This window comes from Canis aureus, chromosome 7, assembly GCF_053574225.1.
Source record: "Canis aureus isolate CA01 chromosome 7, VMU_Caureus_v.1.0, whole genome shotgun sequence".
NCBI lineage: Eukaryota > Metazoa > Chordata > Mammalia > Carnivora > Canidae > Canis > Canis aureus.
Genome location: NC_135617.1, coordinates 22,170,747 through 22,196,065, shown reverse-complemented (window position 1 = coordinate 22,196,065; position 25,319 = coordinate 22,170,747). Strand labels below are relative to the sequence as shown.

The 25,319-nt window shown below is 35.5% G+C and overlaps 1 long non-coding RNA gene across 5 annotated transcripts; it reads left to right on the top strand.

Annotated features, from left to right (window-relative positions):
- The first annotated feature begins 6,614 nt into the window (after window positions 1–6,614).
- LOC144316783 (uncharacterized) lies at window positions 6,615–22,400 on the top strand. 5 transcript variants are annotated; one of them, XR_013382637.1, is made up of 4 exons: window positions 6,615–6,712; window positions 13,202–13,260; window positions 19,094–19,259; window positions 20,908–22,400. It is a non-coding gene; the product is annotated as an uncharacterized LOC144316783 (long non-coding RNA). The 5 variants fall into 5 exon arrangements; XR_013382638.1 differs by having other exon boundaries at window positions 19,045–19,259; XR_013382639.1 differs by lacking the exon at window positions 6,615–6,712 and adding an exon at window positions 7,487–7,690.
- Window positions 22,401–25,319: the final 2,919 nt, after the last annotated feature.

The following is a 25,319-nucleotide window of genomic DNA, read 5'->3' as shown; positions in this document are numbered from 1 at the left end:
GCCCCAGCCTTTCTAGTCTTTTTCTGGCCTTACAACCTGTCAAGTTCTTCCTTGCTCAAGGGATATATATATATATGAGTAAATATATATATAGTGTATCCTTGTCTACCAGACCTCCCTCTGCCCTTCACAGGCCAACTCTTTTTTTATCCTTTGTCTCAGTTTAAATAACTTTATAGAGGCCTTTTCTGTATAGTCCATGTAAATTAGAGTCTGTACTGTTATTTCCTACCTTAGCAATTGGTTTTAAGTTTTCTCTTCACAGCACAATTTGTAATTTACATTTCTTACCTGTTTATTATATAGACCTCACACTAGATTATAAATATTCCGTAAGGTAGGAACTGTGAATGTGGGTTCTCTATTGCATCCTCAGAGTCCACCCATGTTTTACACATGGAGAACAATGTGTACATTTATTAAATGAATGACCAAAAATTGGAAAAGAAGATAGGCTTTGAACTGAACAGACGCATGTTGAAATTTTGGTATTATTACTAACTCAATGACTAATGAGTAATCTGTACTAGTCCCTTATTATCTTAGGTTTTTCCACCTATAGAATGGAGAAACTATTACACAGACTATATGGAATGACTGTAAATATGAATACCTTTTAGAATTCTGACCCCTCGAGTTGTCTTTGGTGTAGATGATCTTAGAATGTTTTAGTCTGTAGAATGTTTGCCAGCAACATAGGACTAAGCAATTTGATGTTTTGGGCAAACTTCAAATGAGTAATCATGACAAAAAAATTTATCGGTTAAAACCTTATTTTTTCCAATGACCCATTTTCCAAAATCCATTTCCATATCAATCTTCTACTACCATGGCAACCTATACTCCATTACAGAAACTAGAATATTATGGTTGGAAATAGAAGTGAGTGTGTAAGTAGAAAAATTCCATCCAGTTTGAAGGCCTAATCTGGTGATCTTGTCTTTGTATGAACTCTTGATGTATTTTGGTATATCACAGACATTCCCCCTGGGAGACTCTTCAGTCACATGTCCTGGTCTCTTGGCATCAAGGACATTTGCTAGAGCCATGTATCCTCCCTAATGTTTAACATCAAAAAATTAGACTCCTATCTAAGAAAGGTGAGCTGTGCTTGCTATAATAATTTAACACAACTTGAATCCCAGAAGAAGGGGTTTTGGTTTTTAGAAGACACTGTTCAGGCCCTGCACTGTCCACGCAGACCAAAAACAGTGTGTGTGTATATATATATACACACACAGAAAAGAGCATGGAAGATATATATATATATTTCAGGACTCTGTTATATAAAGTTTCCTTTATAGCCCACTTATACTCTGATTAGGTGTTTCTTTTTCATATTTCATTAATTATACATAATAGCATAGTGACTGGCTCATGAAACATGCTGAAAAAATTTAAAATTATTTACATACACTAAGAGAAATAGTAGTGGAGATAAGGAGAAAGCACAACATGTGCATAGAGAAGTGAGTAGGGATCAGGTCTGCCCTAAGTGAGCAAGAGTTTTGAGAAAGTTTCATGGAAGAGAGGGTATAGAAGTTGGCCATAAGAGACATCTAAGAGTTTGCAGTTGGGAAGAAAACTAAAACTATTTCAGGCTGAGGGAGCAGCAAAGAGCATGTGAGACCACGGCACATTTAGGGATGACTTCAATTCAACCTTCAGTCAGCACTAGAATAAGACAAAGAATGATTAACAAAATCCTTGCCCTTGCCTTGGCAGGGCTCATGGCCCAAGCGATGGCTGCAAAGGGCATTTGCTCTGTGTACATGTTTGGATGTCTTCCTGCAATCAATGCCTAAGTATAGGAGGTGGTGGATACTGGGGGGAGGAAGGATGGATACTTGCATGGACATAGGAAGTAAATGCATCACTTGAGAGGCTATTGTGGTCCAGCTAAGAGAAGTTGGGCTTGCAGTAGAGAACATCTTTTTAAGACATTATCCGTTACTCTCCGCTTTTGATCTTTCTTTTTTCCAAAATAAAAAATAAATTGACCTATATCTTCCTACTTGTTTTTTTTTTTTTTCATGGAAAAGGAGTGGGGGTAAAATATGCATACACTTACACAGCCATAAGATATAATCAGTGCCAAGATTTTCACACTTTACACATGAAATTAATAATTTTATGTCAATTGTCAAAATGATAATATTTGAATACAAATTAAAATGTTTGGAGGATCCCTGGGTGGCTTGGCAGTTTAGCACCTGCCTTCAGCCCAGGGCGTGGTCCTGGGGCCTGGGATTAGGTCCCACATTGGGCTCCCTGCATGGACTCTGCTTCTCCCTCTGCCTATGTCTCTGCCTCTCTCTCTCTCTCTCTCTCTCTTTCTCTCTCTCTGTGTCTCCCACAAATAAATAAATAAAATCTTTAAAAATAGATAAAATAATTTTAAAAAAATGTTTGCAAATTAACTTGAGACTAGTATTGCCCAGAAATCCTGCTGATTAAAAGTGATTAAAAACATAAAAGCTACTGGACCACACTTTTCATGCTTCATTTCCCCCTGGTTACTAGAGAGTTATAGCTATCTAAGCTAGATTCCTTGCCAGATGAGAGCTTAATATAAATGTGAAGCACTCTCTGAAACAATAGTTAACATGGAGTTACATTTTGATTTGTGTTTACTATATTTATCATAAACTTTTTAAATTAAAAATTTATCACAGTTTCAATAGAGAAGGGGGGATGGACCAGGAGAGATGTTTTCCAAGTTGCCCACATATTATTAACATATTACTCCTTAGGACAGAAAACTCAAACCTCTGACTACATTCACTTACAGTGGCTAATACCTTAACTATGTTGGCTTATCTTCAAATTCAGTGACTCTCTCTGATGCAGCCAGGGCTTTTTGAGTACTTAGACTGTATCCTGCGGAGCAACTCTATGAACTAGCTACTGTCTCCTATTTTGCAGAGAAGAAGACTAACTGACAGATTTAAAACTTGCTTGTAATAATACAAATGATGTTGGAGTGCGAATATGAAAGTCCAGCCCTCTTCCTCTATATTGTTCTGACCTTCAAATCAAGGTCATTAATCACTACCATTTTCTCTGTAAATTGAGCATGCCCAGAAATATTAGGTTGGAGGGAAAAAATGGATAAGTAATCAATGGATAGTTAAAACATTTTGAAATAGTTTTCTGTAAGAGCTTCCACCTTATGTTAAAAGTAAATAATAAATCCATAGATAAAACTACTTGTTTTTACTAATTTGTAGCTGTGAGTTTATACAGGAATTATTTTACTGTAGATTTAACCTCTTAGTGTTATTTAGGGAACATTTCATCTGTTTAACCTTAAGTCATCTGCTGGGATAAAATTGATAGTAAAGTTTTGAGTCTGATGGTGAGGAAACAGATATTAGTAAAGTATACATTGCATGAAGAAGCAGGATTTTAACCTGAGTCCTGGCCGTGAGAATGTGCTACCTCATGAAATGTGACTTGTTTTTGTGTAAATTACTTCAGTCTTCACTTCTGTCCATCTGGAGTCTTTCATGAATAATATATCTAATTAGATGACATGAAATACAAATAAAATTCTTCTCACTTGTCATGAAAGTTATGTTTGTTATTTGTAATTTTTATTTAAGTAATTTATCAGTGACTGTAAAGCTAATTTTAACATATATTTCTTTTTCTATGGTGGTCCCATTGATAGTTTTACTCATTTAAAAACTGGTACAGCATGGAATTACATTTATCTATTAAAACTGATATAGTCCCTCTGTGTGGAAAAAAATATATACACACACACACACACACACACACACACAAATATGTATGCATATGTGTGTATATATTTTTCCTGATGCATGTTCTTTCATTTAATCACTTTTTAAAAAATGTTTTATTTATTTGAGAGCATGCATGCATGAGAGGAGGGAGGAGAAATGGGAGAGGAAGAGGAGGAGGAAGAGAATCTCAAGTAGATCCCCACTGAGCAGGGAGCCCAAGGCAGGGTTCAATCCCAAAATCTCAAGATCGTAATCTGAGCTGAAGGCAGATGCTTAACCTACTGAGCTACCCAGGTGTCCCTCCTCAATCACTTTAATGAGAAATGTTTGGTTCCCTCTACATGCTACCACTAGTAACTTCCTGAATATGTTTCTTGTAGTAAGGAGAAGTAGACTTAGAGCTTTCTTGTTTCAATATTTCTCTGTCTTCACAAACTGTTTGTATTTTATGTCCAGAAGAAAGTATAGCTCTTTCCTCTTTGATTTACTTCCTTTCACTACCTCGTTATTGGTATAAGCATAGTTTCCACATTCTCATTTATTAGCATTATAATATCTAAGAGCAAAAGCCCAGTAAAGCTTTGTAGATAGGTAGCTTTTTGTTTTCATATTTATTGAATGTCGCTAGCCCAGTCCCTGAGTCAGCAGGATAGACAGTAGGATTTGTAAAGATGTTAAGCTGTATTTTTTTATTTCAATAAATATCTAGTGAATTTTTACCCTTATGATTAATATACACTATTTTTTGAAGTTTCAAGAAAGTTAAAGTCAGCCTATCAGAGCCTGTTATTTATTGTTTTAGAAATCACTCAGATGCTCAACTGTGCAATGGAGCAGAATTAATTCAGCTAGAAACAGAAAGAAACTGAGCAGTGTTGCAGATAATCTTATGATTTCCATAGGCATAGACTGTTAAACATGACCCTGAAGAGATTTACACTGAGTCTCATTATGGTTCAGGAAGATGTTTGCATTCATACAGATGAGACCTTTAGGGATGCAGTAATAACACCCTGCAGATAGATTCACTATCCATAATTTTTTAGTTTATGTCTTGGTTAGTTTTCAGTTCATAACCAGAAACTCCTGCATAGATGTATAGCTATTTGGACTCACTATTTTCCTCTTAAATTAGGAGATTGAAGTTATCAAATAGTTTGTAAACAAAGGCACCTAATAAAAAAGATGTCATTAGAAATAAATTTTATTGTTTTGCTACCTGAGGTGATGCTAACTTTGAAATAAATTTGAAAAATGATTATTTCTTGTGATTATAAATTACTTAAAATGCAAAATTATTTTAAATGGAAAGATGTTTTAAACTTTTCTGAAAAATATCTGAACTATCAGTGCCATAAAATAACTTCTGAATGATTTATTGGTTCATGATAAAAATGAATAGCCCTTCAATTCTTAAAAACTAATTCACAGTGTTCTAGGTCGAGAGTTAAACTCCAATAGCTATGTCATACTACCTATAAGTGAATATATAAATGAAGATAGCCTTGAGTTTTAAATGCAAGTGGACTGGCTTAGTGTAGTAATAGAACAAAATATACAGGCACAGGAATCCCTCTACGTGGAGAGAGCATTTGAATTGGTGAATGTGAAGAGGTATATTTTTCCCCTATGAATAGAAAAGTTCATAGCGTCACAATAGTATAATATTCACTTCTGGTTTTTTATTACATATAGATAGCATATTCCAAAATTAAGAGTTCCTGGAGATCCTTTTTTCAAAGGCAAGTCACATAAGAATATGCTCGATAAAGATTCTTTGAATAAGTGAATGAGCTAACCAGGAAAAAAAATCACTAGATATTAATTCAAATGTATTGACCATATTGAGTAAAGAGTTCTCCTTGTTTACATTATCCATAGTTGTCCCAAAGCCAAGATATCAATGTGGAAATAATATACCCATAATTTCACCAAAACTGTAAATTTTTATATCATAATTATAAGATGCTTTAATGGGACACCTTTGTGGCTCAGTTGGTTAAATGTCTGCCTTCAGTTCCAGTCATGATTCCAGGATCTTGGGATCCAGCCCAACATCGGGCTCCCTGCTGAGCAGGGAACCAGCTTCTCCCTCTCCCTCTGCTGTTCCCCCTGTTTGTGCTCTCTCATAAATAAATAAATAAATAAATAAATAAATAAATAAATAAATAAAATATTTTTTTAGATGCCTTAAAATTTCTGTGTTTGGTGATGTTACTTTTACTCTGAATTCTATTAAGCAGCTTAAAACTTAACTGAATTATACTTTTTTTAGGATACAGCCATTTACTTTATCTTAATACAAAGTGATTTCCCCATGAATATACATAAATATATATTTTTGTTAACATTATAATTATATGTGCAACTCGAGACGTGATTATAGGTTTTTGTTATTTTTTTATCATTGGTCTGTAAGCATTCAAACTCATAATTCAATCATCTTTCCCACTTTTGACTTTCTTTACTCTTTGACAAGTTCACCATAACCAAAATGACCTGTATGACTGCCTTATGCATCTACTTAGGTGTGAATGGTAGTTCTTATCTTCTGCATAGTGGCTCTTCCTTCTTGCTTCATTTTATTTTTCCTTTTCTGGCCATGGTGGCAGAATTTTTTTTTTTTTTTTTTTTTTTTGATGTCAACTTAGCAGCTCCATGGGAATTATGTAATTATGTTCTCTTTTTCCACTCTTCCTTCACTCCTCTTCCACTTCTTATATAGGCAGCTTTGGTTTTCCTAGATCCGGGCTCTCTATCTGCTTACACTGCCATTAGGTGTACTCTCTCTCTGAGCGGCTTCACTCTTACCACCTTCTCTAACTGTCTCCTTAATGGACAGTTAAAGCTACTGACTTTCTTTCTCAGTAGGTTGAAGATGCAGCTGAGATGTCACACCATGAAGATGGCATGCAACTGCTTATGTGGAAACCTGGCAAAGTACACAGGCATAAAGAAAATGTGTGAGTTGTTCTTAAACACACAGGATACCACCAACTGTGTGGCAATCTCCTAATATTAAGGATGAGTCAGGTGAACTGGGGTCACAACCTAACTTGGACTTTTTTCCTGGTGGTATGACTCTAGACAAATTACTTAACCTTTCTGAGATTCAATTTCTTACCTATAAACAAGACTAATATTTCCTACCTTTAAAAGTTGTTGTAAGGGTTAAGAGATATCTTAGTGCCTGACACATAGTTAAGTGAAGGGAAATAGACTTCCTGAATAAAATTATATTCTTCATCCAGACAAAACTATTTCCAAATGAGAACAATTAATTATTTTGTTTGAAATGGAAAAAATAATGAGTCGTAGCATGACCCATTCGAGGGTCCTTGTAAAAACAGCTATAATTGAAGTCAGCGGATAGCTGCTTATTTGTCATGTCAAGACTTTTCCAAATAGGAGTAATATTTTCATCTGAAGAGTGACTGCACATTTAAAACACACAATCAGAAAACCAATGCCTGCTTGCAAATCACCTAACGTTAATTTGTCCTTTTTGCATGTGAAAAAGATATTCAAACCTCCGTGCCCTCCCTCCTGTGGTGGGTGCAGTAGATTCACTCCCCAGCTTCATTCCCACTCTTTGCAGCATAATTTTGTGCAGGCCAAAGGCTAAAGTAAGACTCCTTTACAGCTTAGCTTCTGAACACAATCGAGCTTTCACTCAACAGAGGAGCCATGGTGACACGTGAAAGGGAGGTATCAGTGTCAAGAGGCAGAGGCCACACTTCTGTTGCTTCTGCTATTTCTGCTGACAAGTGTTTCTGTGGAGGTTTTTGGTACCAGCCACAGCAGAGGTCTGAAATGCCCATCCTCTAAATCCATGGGTGTCAAGTGGTGGAGACTATGGCGATCACTTGCCTGGCTCTGAGCACACAGAGGGGTGTTGTCTTGGAAGCAGCAGCTATGGTGGCCTTTATGAACCCATCCATGTGAGAATCATGGCAGAGGCAACAGTTCTCTGGCAGGCCCTCTATGATTGTTCTGGGAGTTGTTTCTTGAAGCTTAGTATAGAACCTGTTCCCCTAACACATCCAGTTAGTTTGTAATTGAACCCTGACTAATATGTCACTGAAAGTCAAAAATCATACTACAATACTTTATCCCTAAAGACTTTGTAAATGCTTGAATATATTAGAAATTATAGTCAAGCTTTTTGTTTTTTAATACAGATGCAATTGGCTTTATTTTGATTGGCAAATTATTATGTTCAGAATAATGTTTTCCATTTTGCATGTTTCTCTTTCAATAATAAATTTTAAGATATATTCCGTGGATAGTAAATAATTTGAAGAAAGAATTTTCCCTTTTGAAAAAAAGGTTTACTTTTCACAGTGATTGTTCCTATATCCCTTCAAAGGTAATCAGTATACATATGCATAGGTACTGCGTATATACATAGGAAATAAATACTGTAGCTATATACATATATACATATATAAGAATATGCATTTCTTTTATTTATATAATTGATGTCAAAATTTAAAAGAAAAATTAGCTAAAAAAGAGAAAGGTAATTATCATAAAATGTCAATATTGAGGGGGGGTAGTCAAAAGGTAGTTTATCATAAGAGCCTGAAAAATTGACTTTCAATTTCAACTTCTCTTTGTATTCTTTGTTTTAATTGCTTAAAATAACTCAAATAACCTCTCTGAGCCTCATTCTTATGTCAAAGAATTGTTGTAAGAATAAATGAGATGACAGATATAAAGTTTATGGCATAGAATGGGTACTTATTAAATGATTGAGTAATAGAAAGTTATAGAGATACACTTTGTCTCTGTTTCTACTGAGACTCAAAATGCTGAGAAAAACAACAATATGGGTACAAGTATCTCTATTTCCCAACATGATAGACACAGCCACTCTTCCTGACATGCTGTATGGTGCTATGAAATGATTTCTCCCAATTTTAATGGCTGTTTCTCTCCCAGGGTATGTAAGGAAGGAAAAGGCAAAAGACTCATGGGGAGCTTAGTGTTCCTTGAGATTGTTGCAAATATCATCAACAGTAAAGTGAAATCTGTTCTTTCCTACCATAGAGAGAGCAATAGGTGGGCATGTGGCTGCAGTGTGTTTCTCAGGCTCTCATGCAAGCTGGTATGACCAATGGAATGGGAACAGAAGAGGTGTGTGATACTTCTAGGCTAGGGCTTTCTAGAGACAGATGTGTACGTACTCTTCCTTTCTCAATATGGATACAGATGATGACGAGGCCTTAGGAACTCATGTGGCTGAAGATGGAAAGAGTCCCTGAATGATCACCTGAAGAGAGCCAGCCACTTTCTAAAGTCCCACCCAGGACTAATATGGGAAAGCTAGATAAACTTCTTTCTTAAGATCCTAAAATTTGGTGTTCCATTTTTTATCATTTCCTAAACTATCCTAATACAGAGTCTAAATTATCTTGGAAAGAGTTGTTATAGTACTATGGCATTTCTTCTTTCCAGCTACTCATGATGGAGGTTAAGGCAATGTACACCACCATCTCAAGCCAAAATAAGGGCTGTGTGAAACAAGTCATTTGGAACATTTGCTTTATGTTCCCTGGAATCTGGACACCTAGAGACACTGGTAACTCCCTAAAACCTAGGGCAGACTACATGGTGACAGAGGAAAGAAGCTGGGAGAGAGGAGAGAGAAATGTGTCAAGTTTCCCGGAAACAAATGTGCACTCCACCAAAGGGAAGCAGCCTGCAGCCATCTTGATAGGGAATCATACCAAAAAGGGATGAAGAGGTGAACAGACCCAGCACTGGGCTGTCTGCTGGAAGCACACAGGCTTTAGAGATAGTGGTCAACGAGATGCTATGTCTCCTGCCTCACAAGGGCTATGTTTAGAGGTCTACACCAGAATGATCTCAGAGGCATTGAACAAAGGCCCAGAGAGAAAAACCAGTTACTTATCTGCTGCCCACAGAGCCCTGAAGCCATGTGCTAACTATACAAGTCAGGTGGTATTTGAGAGTTTTTCTCCCTGGCACTTCCCTCTTCTCTGCAGCTTTGGAAGGGACAAAAGCAGCAGTGGGGAGGGGAGAGTTGAAGAATTCAGACACCAAGTGTGCTTTTCTTGCTCTTTGCAGGATGCACAGCTGAGGCAGGCCCCAGCTGGGGAAAGATAATTTGAATTGTATAATAGATTAAACTGTAATGTTAGATTTGATGAGATTTTTAAATTTTTGAAATTAGATTGTTATTCTTTCTGAAAGAGACCAGAAACCTTTGGGAACTGCTTGAGATTTCATCAGAGGTGGGAAAGAGCAATTCCAAAGAACACTTTTGGAAGGACATACTGTGGAGGAGGATGCCTGCTTTCAACGATCATACAATAGTGTCCAACAAGTTTAATGAACTGATTAAGTAGCTTTTGTCATTGGTTACAGAAAAAAATAATTGTCATTTCAAACTACAATTGCCTGCACTCATTTTTGGCTCTAAAGTAGTGGCACAAAAATTTTCCTGAGGTAGATTACCTTCCTACCTACTCCAGGAATGTTTAGCAAAAATTGTTAACACAATTTTTTTGCTAATGATACAAAGGCAAGGTCCTTACCCTTCACCTAGAGCAAGCCACAAGTGAGCTACACTTATCACTTAAAATTTATAGTGGCCACATTAATTGGGTCAAATTATCTTAGGAATGTATTTTATTCTATGGAATAATATCAAAAATACTATTATCTCAAAATGTAGCCCACGTAAGAAATTGTTTATGAGCTATTTCGCATCGTTAATACAAAGTCTTTAAAATTTAGTTATGTACTTTGTATTTAAGGCAATCTCACTTTGAACTAGCCACATTTCAAGTGCTCAGTAGCTATTATATTAAAACAGCACAGAATTGGACTCAATTATCTTGTTTTTAAATTTTATCTTTTTTTTTTTTTTTTTTTTTTGAGAGAGAGAGAGACAGAGCATGCAAGATTTGGGAGGAGGGGCAGAGGGAGAAGGAGAGAGAATCTCACACAGGCTTCTTGCCCAGTGCAGAGTCCAAGGTAGGCCCTTCCCACAACCCTGAGATCATGACCTGAGCCGAAATCAAGAGTCAGATGCTTAACTGACTGAGCCACCCAGGTGTCCCTGGAGTTAATTATCTTTAAATCTGCCTAAGAAATGGGCAGAAATACTGCATGACAAAGAAAGTAGAAAAGAGAGAGGGGAAGGAGAAAGAGTGAGAGTGACAGCAGGAAAATGTTGGCCAAGGTGAAGAGAACAAATAATGTGTAAAAGCAGAAGGATTCAGACCAGTGGCTAGCCCATAGAAAGTGCCTCATAAATGTCTGCCCATGTTACCTGAAACCTCCTTTTGTTGTGACATCAATAAATAAATCAATTGATAGAAAGATAGTTACATGGATCGATGACAGATGGATTTACCATGTAACCATTTTACATCCAACCTGTCTTTTGCTACCTTTGCTCAAAGATCTTCATCTAGTCATACCAGACCCATCATATGTCTGAGAATTTATTGTCTACTAATGTTGGCAAAGAAAATAAATACATTTGATCTGATATAACTTTTGATTAATGAACCCATGCTGTTTTTCAGTGATCATTATTTTGTGTCTAAAAGCTTACATCTTTATAGTAACCAAATACACTAAGTTCATTCAAAATACTTTACACTAGTATCAGGATAAAATATCCTTAAAATCATAAACCTCATAGCTGCTGTAATTTAATTTCTATATTTTATAAATTGTCTTAAATATGAAAGTATAAACTTGACATATAGATGAAACATTGACCATCCACTATTACAGCACTGTGGAATGTCCTTCGCCACAGCTACAGTCAAATGTTCTATTCTTAAAAATATGACAGGTATTCATAGATATTATGTTAGCTGAATATATAATGTATTTGTTTCCTATGACTAATGTAACAAATCGCCACAAACTTGATGGGTTAAGACAAAAGAAATTTATTGTCTAACAGTCCTGGAGTCTGGAAGTCTAAAATGGGTATCCCTGGGCAAAATCAAGATGTTGACAGAGCTGTTCTTCCAAAGGCTCTAGGGAGAATATCTTTCTTGCCTTTTCCAGCTGTAGATTGCTGCCTGCGTTCCTTGACTTGTGACCACATCATTCTAGTCTCTGTCTCTATAGTCACATTGCCTCCTCTTCCTCTGTATATGCTTTGTCATGTTCTGTGTCTGTGTGAAGTCTCCCTATGCCTGTCTTATAAAAACACATATGATTGCAGTAAGTGTCCACCTGGATAATCCAGGAAAATCTCTCTGTATTAATTTCCTAAGGCTGCAGTAATAACTAAATACCATAATGTGGGTGATTTAAACAAAAATTTATTGTCTTTCAGTCCTAGTGGTTAAAACTCTGAGATCAAGGTTCAACAGAGTTTGTTCATTCTGAAGGCTGTGTAGGAGAATCTATCTCATGCCTGTCTCCCCAGCTTCTGGAGGTTTGATGGCAATCCTTGGCGTTCGTTGGCTTGTAGTCTCATCACCTTGATCTCTGCCTTCATCTTCTCATGATGTTCCCCTTTTGTACGTGTGTGTCTGTCTCAAACCTTCCCCTTTTATAAGGACACCAGTCCTATTAGATTAGGGGCTTACCCTACTCCAATATGACCTCATTTTAACTAATAGCATGTGCAAAAATCCTATTTCCAAATGAAGTTATATTCTGAGATACCAGGATTAGCACTTCAACATATGAATTTTGATGGGACACAATCCTGTGTAACACTACTTATCCAAAGAGTCTTAATCATATCTGTAAATATCTTTTCTTTCAAATAAGGTAATAGCCACAGGCTTCACAATTAGAATCTGCTATCTTTGTGTGCCCATTATCCTGCCTACTGCAAATAAGTATGGAAGTTTCTTGGGCCAATTTAAAAAAGAAAGGGAAGAAAGAGGAAGACAGAAGAGAAAGGGAATCTGAGTTTTAACAACTTCTTTATCAAGTACTGATTCTCTCTTAAGCACATGATTCACCAAACCATCTCAAATTGCTGCCTCCACTACTTGCCTTAAAGAAGCACAGTATTAGATGCCCCACATTATATCTGGAGCCATGACCACTGTAATGGGGTCAGTTTTCAAGCAAGAGAATCCCACTCAAACCTGATGCTGATCCTTACTCAATTCTGATTATTTCTGAAAGCTTAGCTCTGGGCCAGGTTCTAAGAAGTTTGAGAAGGGTTTCATTCCTTTACATCTATCACATTTTCATCAGAAGGAATCAGGGGGAAGGAAGTGCCCCTTCATGTTTCGTCTGATTCCAGATGTCTTGGGATGGCCTCTGTTTTGTGGCTACCATTCTTATTTCACAAACCAGCTTCTGGGAGAAATCTCTAAGTCCTTGGAATATCCTGCCTGTGAAGAGTATATTTATATGCCTAGGGTCTTCAGCCTTGTGAGGTCATTTATACTTATGATGTGACTTATGGTGAACGTCTCTTTCTGCTTACCTAGGATCTTCGGCCATGCTGTATGATTTTGACCTCCAGGGGGCTAGAGCCTGAGTAGCCAAGGTCAGTGATGTGGGTGCTCTGTGTCTGCATAACTAAACTGAAAAAAAAAAAAAAAAAAACCTACGGATGCAAGGTTTAGGCAATCTTTCCTCATTGATAATAATTGAAACACATCACACATTATTGTTGGCAGGATTAAGAGCTGTCCATGTGACCCCACTGGGAGGTAGCAACTGGAAGCTCAAGCCTGGTTTCTCCTGGACTCCAAACTATGCACCTTTTTTCTCTGTTGATTTTTTAACTGTATCCTTTCTCTGTAATAAACCATAACCATGAGTCCAAGAGTTTTTCTGAGTTCTGTGAGTACTTCTAGCAACTCACCAAACCTGAAGTGACCTTGGAGACCTTTGAAACATCATTACAAACTGTTTACCATAGTAATACCTTATTATCTTAATACTGCAGGGAATACCTTATTTATTTATTTTAGCTCTCTAAGAATGGGAGAAGCTCATAGAGGTTAGTTAACTTGTGTAGACTCACATAGCAAATGGCAGAGTTGCAAAGCAAATTGGAGGCTAGACTGACTCCAAAGCCATGTTCTCAAGCACTGTTTTATACTCACATGGACCAAATGATGTGCTGACCTACCTTTAATAAAATACATATTCATCTAGATGATCTAAGAATGTTTCCCAATATAAAATAACAACTTCAGGGTAAGTTCAGAGGGTTAAGAAGTAGTATGTGAGCCATTCAAGTTTATATAATAGGAGATAAATAAGTACCCTTTTGATAAGATCCAAATGAGAACTATATCCTTCTTTGTCTCTTCCCTCTGCCTATGAGACTCTAAGATACTCAAGAAATGCTCTGGGAGGATTTTTATTTCCACAGTCATAATTGGGTCTGCTGTTCTAGTATGCATTTTTCTGCATTACATTATCTCTTGTTTTCATGGGCTTGCATGAATTTACTGGAAACTAATTTAGATGGATGTGTATAGTTCATAGAAAGCTGAAGCTATTCATGTTTTTAAAATTGGTGCAAAAAATCACAAAGTTTGACTTCTAATTTCTTATAACCATTTCATTGTCTCCATTTTGTTGCAGTTTCCATGGGTAGGGTTTTAGTAACTCCATTTTCCCCACTACATAATTCAGTAACTTTAATAAACTCATCTACTGGCTGAACACCATGTTAAAAATCCATGCACAATTTCTTCAGAGAAGCACTTTATTACCAGTTTTACTGTAATGCAATATTAATATAAAATTATGACACTTGGACTATGGAGGCACTATTGTGCATTTACAATAATATTTATACAAATAATTAAACTTTCATTTTATTGGATAGAGCATTCTCTACAACAGGATCTTTTGCACAAATTAACTGAAAAAAATTAAAAGAACATATTGGCAATCGTGGTTTCTATCTGGATTTTCTCTGATGGGACTGCAGGAAAATCTAGTTTAAAATATTGCATCTGTCATCTGTACTTCATATCAAGAAATTAATCAAACTGACGGTGGAGAGAGTTTTTTGAATGTTCATTATTTCAGCTATTAATTTTTAAAAGCAGCAAATGTTGCAAGTCAATAGCATCCATAAAAATTGATTTATTGTGCAATTTCCTTCATACTCCTAGAAGCCAAGAGCAGATTCTGTGTATCTAATGCTTTCTATTTCTAAGCCACTCTCTTCACATCCATTTTTTTAAGATAAATTATTTAGATGAAAGAAATGTAATCCTGTTTGAATTCCACTGATTTGAATTCATAGGAACTGACCACATCAAGGAAATGTGAAATTTAGCATGAAAAAGAACTACACACAGAGCAATTACATTGTGAAAAATCACAGAAATGTAATTTATATTAAAAAGTGCAAAAGATGCTTGATCAATTACATTACTTCTGTGATATAGGTAACCTCAGACTATGCTCTGATGGAGTTCTAGAACAGCCAGTACCACTGATCTCATTTATACCACTGATGTCTGAGTTAAGACATAAAATTTCCTTTAGACACAGACCTCACATGTCATCCTGGAATTGTTTACCACTAAATACATTTGCACTTCAATTTCAGAACTGAATCTAGAGTGGGCCAATCTCTGTTTAAATTCTGATCCTGGTTCTGCTCAATATTTATACCTATCTTTTCTTGGACAACAATCCTCTGAGTTGCAGTTATCTTCTCTTCTGTAATACACAGATTACAAAGTTTATTCAATAGGTTTTTTTAAACAATTAAACAAGAATGAATAAGATCATATTTGTAAAAGCATTTATCACAGTACTGTTCATTAAATGTGATTATTTTTCTATCCAGCAATATCCAGGTCTCAAATAATATAATTGGATTATGAAAAATAAATATTCCATAAAATGCCATTTCTGCTAACTGGTATTATTTCCTCTTTAACCAACAATGATTATTATGCTCATAGCTCTGAAAACCCAAAGGAAAATTCATGGCTCTTTAAATAGTCCTTTGTGGTATAAAGTGGTGATATAAAACCTTGATACCAGTCAAACTCAGGGTCCCTTCTGCTTCTCCCATACATTGCCTGCCTCTTATTGCAAAGAATGCTATTCTCCATATCTAAAATCCCCTCCCCTCAGAGTCTGCAAATCAAAATGGTAGCGAGGAATTGAGTGGCAGGGATAGACCCAGCTAAGTCCTGTCATATTGTGTCTGGAGAGAGCTTGCATGTCCAACTGGCTTTACTCTGCTAAGAGACACAAAAGAATAAGCTGATTTTAAACAAGGGTGAAGTTCCAAACCCCTTCAGACACCACCTGCTGCTTACAACTCCATCTTTATCATGTAGGAAATGTCAGTTACTATCTAGGCAAGGAAAAATCCAATGCATCTTAAACATTTGTTCTCATTTTTTTCATGTATTTTAGATACCAAAAATAATCATTATATCTACTTCTATAAGGATGATCAAGCAGAAAAAAATAACCAAGCATATTAAAAATATATAGCTGCTCAAAAAGAGGGAAACCATTTGAGCATTCAGAACATATGTTCACCAATATATCACAACTATTACAGGAAATTAGAGATAATTTTTTAGAGCTAATAGAGATTCTAAATGATGCTCAAGAAAATTTTGTAGTCACAAAAGATGTTGATATGGTGGTACAGTTTTAGAAATTTAGAACAATAATTGCTGAACTAAAAATCTTAATTGTTCTAAGGAGGGAATTTTCAATATCAGTAAAACAAAATTATTACATTAGAAGACTGGAACTTGGATGAAGACAAATAATCATGAAATGGAATTAGAGAAATAGAAGTAATGAAGGATATATCTATATGATCCAATATATGTATAATTTGAATTTTAGGAGGAAGAAATAGAATTTACAGAAGAAAAGCAGTAATAAAATAATAATACAATAAATAATATAATAATATAATACAATAAATTTTTTGAGCTGACCAAAGTCCTGTGTATTAATTTTCTATCTCTTCTAAGACAAAATACTACAAACTTTATGGGTAAAAAACAACAAAAATTCATTACCTTACAGCTCAGTATATTAGTCTGACATAGGTCTCCCTGGGATGAATCAAAATGTCAGCAGGGTTGCATTTCTTTCTAGAGACTCAAGGGGAGCATCTACTTCCTTGTCTTCTCCCATTGTCGAAACTACCACATTCCTTGGCTCATGGTCTCTTCCTTCCCCTTCAATGCTCCAACTATGCATCTCTTTGGCCCAGCCTCTCTTGTGATATTTCTTCTGACCACAACTGGGAAAATTAATCTGCTATTAAGGCCCTTTGTGATTAGCTTGGACCCCCTTGGGAAATCCAGAATGATCTCCCCATCTCAAGGTTCTTAATTTAATTCCAGCTCAAAGTCTCTTTTGCCATAAGAGGGTTTATATTCACGGGCTTCAGGAATTAAGATGTGAACATTTTCGGAGGGCCATTGTTCTTCCAGCCACAACCCGTGCATCCATAAGGAAGGAGTTCAGTGAGTGCAGGGCAAAACTAATGAAAAGACACTCATACTTACATGTAACATAAATTACAAGGACAAAGAGAATATTTAACAAGCATCAGATTTTAAGAGCTGGTTATCAATAAAGGAGAGAATAACATTAGCATAAAACCTGTGAAACACTATGATCCAGAAAACTGTCTTAGATTGGTTATGGTGAATAATACAAGATACTATTTCAACGCCCCATATCTCAGTGGCTTAACACAGTGAAATTACTTCTTGCTTATATAAAACTCAACAAGTATTTCTGAGCAAGTGGCTTTCCTTGTACTCATTCAGAAATCTGGGTTCCTCTTTGGGGTTCCACCCTTTTCCAAGTTTTCAGATACCTCTCCTTTCAGTCAGTATATGGGAAAAGAGAGAGTGGAGAAGCTTGTGAGGTTTTTATGGGACAAACATAAATGTGACTTCTGTTGCTTCCACCTAATGTCCCATTGCACTAATAGCCATGGTTAACTTCCCAGAAAGCTTGTAAAACAATGCCCAGGAGGAACCAAAGTGGGTTTGGATAAAACACAACTCTGTCAGTGACAGGTGGTACAACTTGCTTTCTTAGGATAAAAAACTGATTTCCCATAATTCTATTTACTGCCCAATTAGCATTCATTTAACTCAAACTCATGCACATATGTTGTTAGATATACAAAAAAATTATTTGTCGTACTATTCATGAACTTTTCCTGAAAAATGACCTCAGGAATCAAATAGTTGAATATAAGAATGTATAACCTATAATCAGAAATCATATATATGATTTAAAAAAAATTCAAATATTTCCTCAGTGTAGGAACTGATAACAAAACATAAATTACTTGGTAATTACAAAATGACCTATGGTAGTGTGACCATCTTCAGAGGGTCATTACACTATGAGGAGTCTGTATGAAAACCTGATTTTATTTCTTAATAGCTGTGTGAACCTGGGCAAGTCACTTAGCCTCCAGGTATCTTTCTCCTTCAAGTAAAAAGAAATAATATTAATTCCTATTTTATAAGATTGCTGTAAGGACTATATTAGGTAAATCATGTAAATAATGACAGCAAACGTTAACAAAGCACAGTCGATGTGTTAAGCACTTTCTACATATCATCTAAGTACTTGGTACATTGCACTATTTTTATCAATTAATATATCAAAGATGAAGTGAATGAAAAATCACAGAGTATCTAGAAATCAAATGTAATGAGAAAATATAGTCATAAGGATATAGCTGAAAAATATATTTATAGATTATATATACCTTAAAATATGTTAATTTATACACTAATTTTTCTCTTCAGAAATGAGTTTTCTGGTATTTAACCAATGCACTGAGCTTTTAGAGTCAATAACCATTCTTTCCATTTTGCAGAAATTGTGTATGGCTATTTTATAAATATTTTCTTAGTAATGTCCTGTTTTTCATAATAGTTTCAATTCTTCTTTTATTTTTTTAATCTTATCATAATTAGTTTTTAGTATCTTTTGGCTTTTCTGTAATCTGAAGTTTGCCCTGTGCTAACTATTCTGTTGGTGGTATGTGCTGATTCTACCTTATAATTTGTTTCTTATATAATTTGCAGCATTTCTCTGTGAGCTCATGATCTTTAGATCTTTACTTTGATGTTGATTTAGTTTTACTGTGGGCGCTGAGGTGTGAAAGGATGCTTCAGAGCAGTGTGGAGCTTGTACCACTCCATGAGGGTTTAACGGTCCTGCACTAGCTTAAAATCTTAATTTATTTACTTGCAGCCAAATTACAAAAGTGTCCTACATTTAGGCCTTGCAGATGAATTTGATGAAGCTGAAGTTTTGACTTTTTTAAATTTCACCCAAGGCTGTAGACACAGGCAAACTTCCTCATCCTTTCCTTGGCTTCCGAACAGAAGGGAACCTCTTGAACACTCCTGGCTCATACAAATGGATTGGTTTTAGATTCCTGTCTCTCTTCCGATTGGACCGAGGCCACATATTCTGATTCTGTGGATCAGTAGGACCCAGCCTCCAGTCTCTTGGGCATCTATCTATAATTAAAAGCCCTGGATTGGCCAGGTAAGCTGTTTTCAGGCTTATTACACTGACTTTAGCTTTTCTTATTCATGGAACCAGAGACATTCCTTCCTTCGTTCTTTGTTTTTGTTTTTGTTTGTTTTGTTTTGTTTTTAAGATTTTATTTATTTATTCATGACAGAGAGAGAGAGAGGCAGAGACACAGGCAGAGGGAGAAGCAGGCTCCACACAGGGAGCCCGAGGTGGAACTCGATCCCGGGACTCCAGGATCACGCCCTGGGCTGAAGGCAGGCACTAAACCACTGAGCCATCCAGGGTTCCCCTTGTTTTTGTTTTTAATGAAATTTTTTTTCAATCTTGTCTTATTTATCATTTAAAAAAATATTTATAGCAGAGAGAAGGGGAGAAGGATCATCTATGTCATTTTAACTTGCCATATTCAGATTCATAGCTCCTGCACTAGAATGAGATAGTTTGACAGTGACAGCAAATTTTAAAAAGGGAAATATTATTTACAGATATATAGGCATCTATTCATTAATAATAATTTAGTTAATGTTACAAGTTATAGAAAATTGTGGTAGAGATACGGTGGAGGATCTTAGTTCTCATGGAGCTAATATGCTAAGAAAAATCCCAAAAAATATAGCAAATTGAAGCCAGTAGGGTATTAAACAAATAATGCACTATAGACACTTGGATTTATTTCTGAAATTTAAAGCTATTAAGATATATCTTAATGAAATAAAAATAATCAATGTATTGGTTGATAGTATGATCATTTTATAATCCTTTCAAATGATGAGACTTTTAATACACATGTATGATAAAAATTCCATGTATACTAAGGTTTTATAGTTATTTAACATAAAACAAGTTTTATTAAGAAACCAAAAGTTTCTGTTATTTTTAAAACTGAAATATAAGAAATATTACTGATGAAATAACACAACAAAGATATCTGCTATCTCAACATTATTCAGGAAATTCTAGTCTTGCAGTTAGAAAATAATATATCAGTTTTAGAAATTAATATAAAATACCCATATTTATAAATAATTGCCTAATTGAAAAAGGATTTAGTTGAAAAAAGTTTTAAAATATAGAAAATCTTAGTAAGGTGACTATTAAAATATAATTTTAAAAATAAAAAACAGATAATTATCCCAATTACAGTAGCAATTTATAACTTTCCATGGGCTTGAGAGAAGACAACTCTACTAAGGAAGAAAATAGAAGATGACTTGAGTTAGTTAAGTGACATCCATCTACCTTGACAAGAAATCTCAATATTTAAAGATGTCAATTCTCTTAATTAACTTATAAATAGTGTGAGAAGTCATCCTCTTAATGAATTTTGGAAAGAACTTGACAAAAATAATTATTAAGTTAATTTCTAAGAGTGAATGGATAAGATTGGCCAATATAATAATGAAAAACCAAAGTAATGATAGTCATGGTGAGAAGGTCTGACTTTACAAGATATAAAAATGTATATAAATTTCCAGTCATTAAGATGTAGTGTACCTGGAATACAGATAAATGGAATAGAACACCAAATCTAGAAATGAACTCAAGTGTAGATACAGAATATTATAATGATAACCTTTCATATCAGTGGGGGTAGAAAAAATTAATAAATGATGTTTGATAACTGAATAACTAAGTTAGTATTCTGTTTCTTCACCAGGCTATCTCCCAGAAGAATTGAAGACAAATGCCTTTTTTAAATGACTACAAAATTTGAGATGCCTGGTTGGCAGTCAGTTAAGTGTCTAACTCTTCATTTTCTCTGAGTTTGTGATCTCAGGATCCTGAAATCAAGTCCTTGGTTGGGTTTCCCGCCTAGCAGAGTCAGCTTGGATTCTCTCTCCCTCTCCCTCTGGCTCTCCTGCTTGTACTCTCTCTCTCTCTCTGTCTCTCTAAAATAAATAAATAAGTCTTTTTTTAAAATGACTACAAAATTTTAGGGGTAATGTGTAACTTTTATATAAACTTGGACAGTGAGGTAAAATTTGCCTATTCTACTTTGCTTTCTCTCATGCATGCATACACATGAAATAGAAAAAATGGAGAGACTGAGTGACATAAAAATAAAACATTGTTCTAGGATACAATATCTGTAAAAAAATTTGACAACAAAATAGAACCAGTATTTGTTATGAAAAACCATTTTGTGTGTGTATGCATATACATATGTATTTCATATACAAATGTATATTATGTCAATTTAAAAATCATATAATAAATTGAGCAAAGATAAGACATGTATTAATCAGGATAGGTAGGCTAGGTCATGTTGAGACAACAAATATAAAACAAGCTGATTGGCTTACAACCATAAAGATTTACTCCTCACTTATGCTTCATGTCCATCATGAGCTAGCTGGAGCTGTTCTCCATCTTGTCTTCCTGATGGGATCCAGGCTAATGGAGCAAACTTTTTCTGGAATCTATTGTTGTAGCAAAGGAAAAGAGTTTCTGAACCACAATCTCACTGTTAAAGCTTCCATTTGGAAGTAACACGTATTATTTCCATTCATATTTCATTGGTCAAAGCAAGTCATATGGCCATCCCTAAATTTCAGAGGATAAGAGTTTATAATCTGCCTATGGGGAGTTACCATATGGAGGGGTACCAAATATGAGTGAACAGTAGTAATTTAATCTGCCACTCCCATTGAGGGAGAAAACCCAATACTCATCCAATTTTAACAATGATCTTAAAATTCAGATCTCTGAGAGCTGCCACACTGTCCCTGTACCAAGTGTGAATTAAGGTGCCTCTTAAACTGGAAACTTGTAAACTAAATACAAATTATATTTCCTGTGTCCTATCATCCCAACATGCACACACTGTTGGAGCAGGAATGGATCACCCCACAGTACAATTCTCTTTGAGAAATGAAACAAAATGGAGGGATATATCAGTCTCCGGTCTGCAGCAAAGCTGAAACTCCACAAGATAGATGTAATTTCCCCTCGTTTGTAGATGAGGAATATTCTTGTATAAACTTTCATCATCTTCCTTAGGAGTACCTACCCACACCATTTTTTCCTATGGTCCTTGTCCCTTTTCTCTGGGAATTTCTTCCTTTTCCCTTTTCCTCCTCTACTATTTCTGAAATGACAACAGAGATTACAGAGAACACTTTTTATTATTATTATTATTATTATTATTATTATTATATTATTTTATTGTGGCAAGAACTCTTAACATGAAAGCCTTCACCTTAGCAAAAGTTAAGTGTACAAAAGTTAAGTACATTATTATTAATTATTGGTACAATATTGCACAGCAGATGTATAGTACTGTTTCATCTTACTTAACTGAAACTTTTTACCATTTTCTCTATTAAAAATTCCTGATTTCCCTCTCTACTCCCCCAGGCTGTGGTAACCATTATTCCAGTCTTTGATTTTATTTATTTGACTATTTTAGATATCTCATATAAGTGAACTGATTCAGTACTTGTCTTTCTGTCTCTGGCTTATCGTACTTACTTAGCATAATGTCCCTGAAGTCAATGCACGTCAGCACATATTTTAGAGCTACTTCCCTTTTTATAGGCTGAATAGTATTCCCTTGTATGTATATATCACATTTTCCTTATCCATTCATCTGTTGATGGACATTTGTTTCCACTTCTTAGCTATTGTAAACAGTGCGGCAAAGAACATGGGAGTGCAGATATCTCTTTGAGATCCTGATTTAAATTCCTTTATACCCAGAAGTTGGATTGCTGGATCATATGGTAGCTCTATTTTTAATCTGTTAAGGAGCCTCTACTGTTTTCCTCTACTTGCATTCCCACCAATGGTGTGAAAGGGTTCCAATTTCTCCACATACTTGTCTTAGGTTTGTTTGTTTGTTTTTGTTTAGGTTTTTTGTTAATAGCTATCTTGATAAGCTTGAGGCACTAAATTACTGTGGTTCCAGTTTGAAGTTTCCCGATGCTTAGTGACAATGAGCATTTCTTCATATGCCTGTTGACTATTCGTATGTCATCTTCGGAGAAATGTCTATTCAAGTCCTAACAAACCTTACTGGGTTATTAGTTCTTTTGTTATTGTATGAGTTCCTCATATATTTTAGAGATTAGCCCCTTATCAAATATATGGTTTACAAATATTTTCTCCCATTTTATGGGTTCTTTTCATTCTGGTGATTGATTCCTTTGCTGTGCCATACATATTTTCCTTAAGCTTTCTTAATTATTATGTGCAGTAGGGTTATTTTAATTCCCAAACAGGCATAGTCTCATTGAGGGCAGGTCACTGGCAATTTTGATCATTCAGTTCAAAAACATATTCAGCTTCTCATTTATTTTCTTTCAATTAGCATCATGTATAGGATTCACATCCACAATGTTTTCAGTTCTTGACTATATACTTAATCATGGGGAACTTGAATTTACCAGGCTGGGATTTGGGAAAGTCATCCCTCTAGCCTCTTCTATGTGAATTTCCTGGGTGTTAACAACCAATTTAGTTTCAACAATTTTGATTTGCACCTTGCTATGAAGCTGAATTTTAATTATCCTTTGTCACTCAAAGGCTTTCTCAGCTTTTCTTTCCCTAGTTGGTGATGAAAACTAGTTGCATCTAACAACACTGTGATCTCAGTATTTCTAGACCATCTTTTCTCTGTGGCAAGCTGGTAAATTCTTTTAAAAATTCATTTCCTTCTTAAAGTTTCTTGCTAGATGAATCAAATAGTAACCAAGGCATGCTAGTACCATTCTGTTTCCAGGTTCTTCACTAAGTAATGCACTCCCTGGATTCAAAATCTGACTTCCAAGTTAGGAATGTTTCACCATTGCATGACATGGATCACCATCCATTAGGCTCTGATAATAATTTATTTGCTGACCACTTGCCAGCCCTGAACTAAGTGTCACTTATTTTGTTGTCGTTGTTATTGCTCACTTTTGGGTCAAGTTTTTAAATTATTCACAAAAGTCTAGGTTATGCTAAGAAAACAAGTCACCCCAAACTATCACTGACTCACAGCAATAAAATTTTACTTCTCACCACATTACATGATCATTTTATAGTGACAAAGGTTGTTGTTCTCAGGAATAGCTTCTCCCCCAGAACACTTCTCCCCAGGCACAGCTTTTCTTTAAGATATCAGTCTCACGGCAGAAGAAAAGATAAAATCTAAATGAAGAGCTAATTCTTAATATTTCAGTTAAGAGGCATGTTACTTTCACTCCAGTTTCTTTGGCCGAGCAATTTGTGTGGCTACACCTGAGTCCACTGGTGGGGGGATGTATCCCTCTCCAGGGGAGAAGCACCTTAGGGAGGAGAAGCACTGAATATGGGGAAACTATAATCCAAGCTCCCAAAATGGGCAAATCACATGCAAATGCAAATGACTCAAAACATGCAAATGAAAATGACCCAAAATGACCCAAATATAACTTTGAAAGGAACAAAGCCTTACTAGAAATAAAATGTAGTTAAGAACAATATTAGGAACACCTGGGTGACTCAGTGGTTGAGTGTCTGCCTTCGGCTGAGGCCATGATCCCCAGGTCCTGGGATCTTGTCCTGCAACAGGCTCCCTCCAAGGAACCTGCTTCTCCCTCTGCTTATGTCTCTGCGTCTGTATCTCTCATGAAAAAATAATTTTTTTAAAAGAACGATATCAAATGCCACTTTTCATCCGAAAGTTGGGAGATAGCTTTGAAAAATGGTAGTGCCCAGTGTTTAAAAGGTTGTGGGAAAATAGGCACTGTAACATCCTTCTGGGGAATTTATAATGAATAAATTTATACAATTCTCAGGAAAGCATTTGGACAATACTGAAGAATAACCTTTAAAGTGGGCATATTTGTGCCAAAGTTTCCCCGTTTCAGTGATTATCTGAAACAACTATGAGGAGATGCAAAAATATATGCTCATATATAAAAAAGTATTTCATAATAGGATAGTCACAGAAGCATTATTAATATTAATGAAAAATTGGAGACATTTACAATTTTTAACAATAAGATAATTGTTAATTAGAGTATGATTTATTACTAGAATGGACTATAATGCAACCATTAAAATAATATTATATTAATCCCTGGTAGGAATAGATGTGTTTGTTAT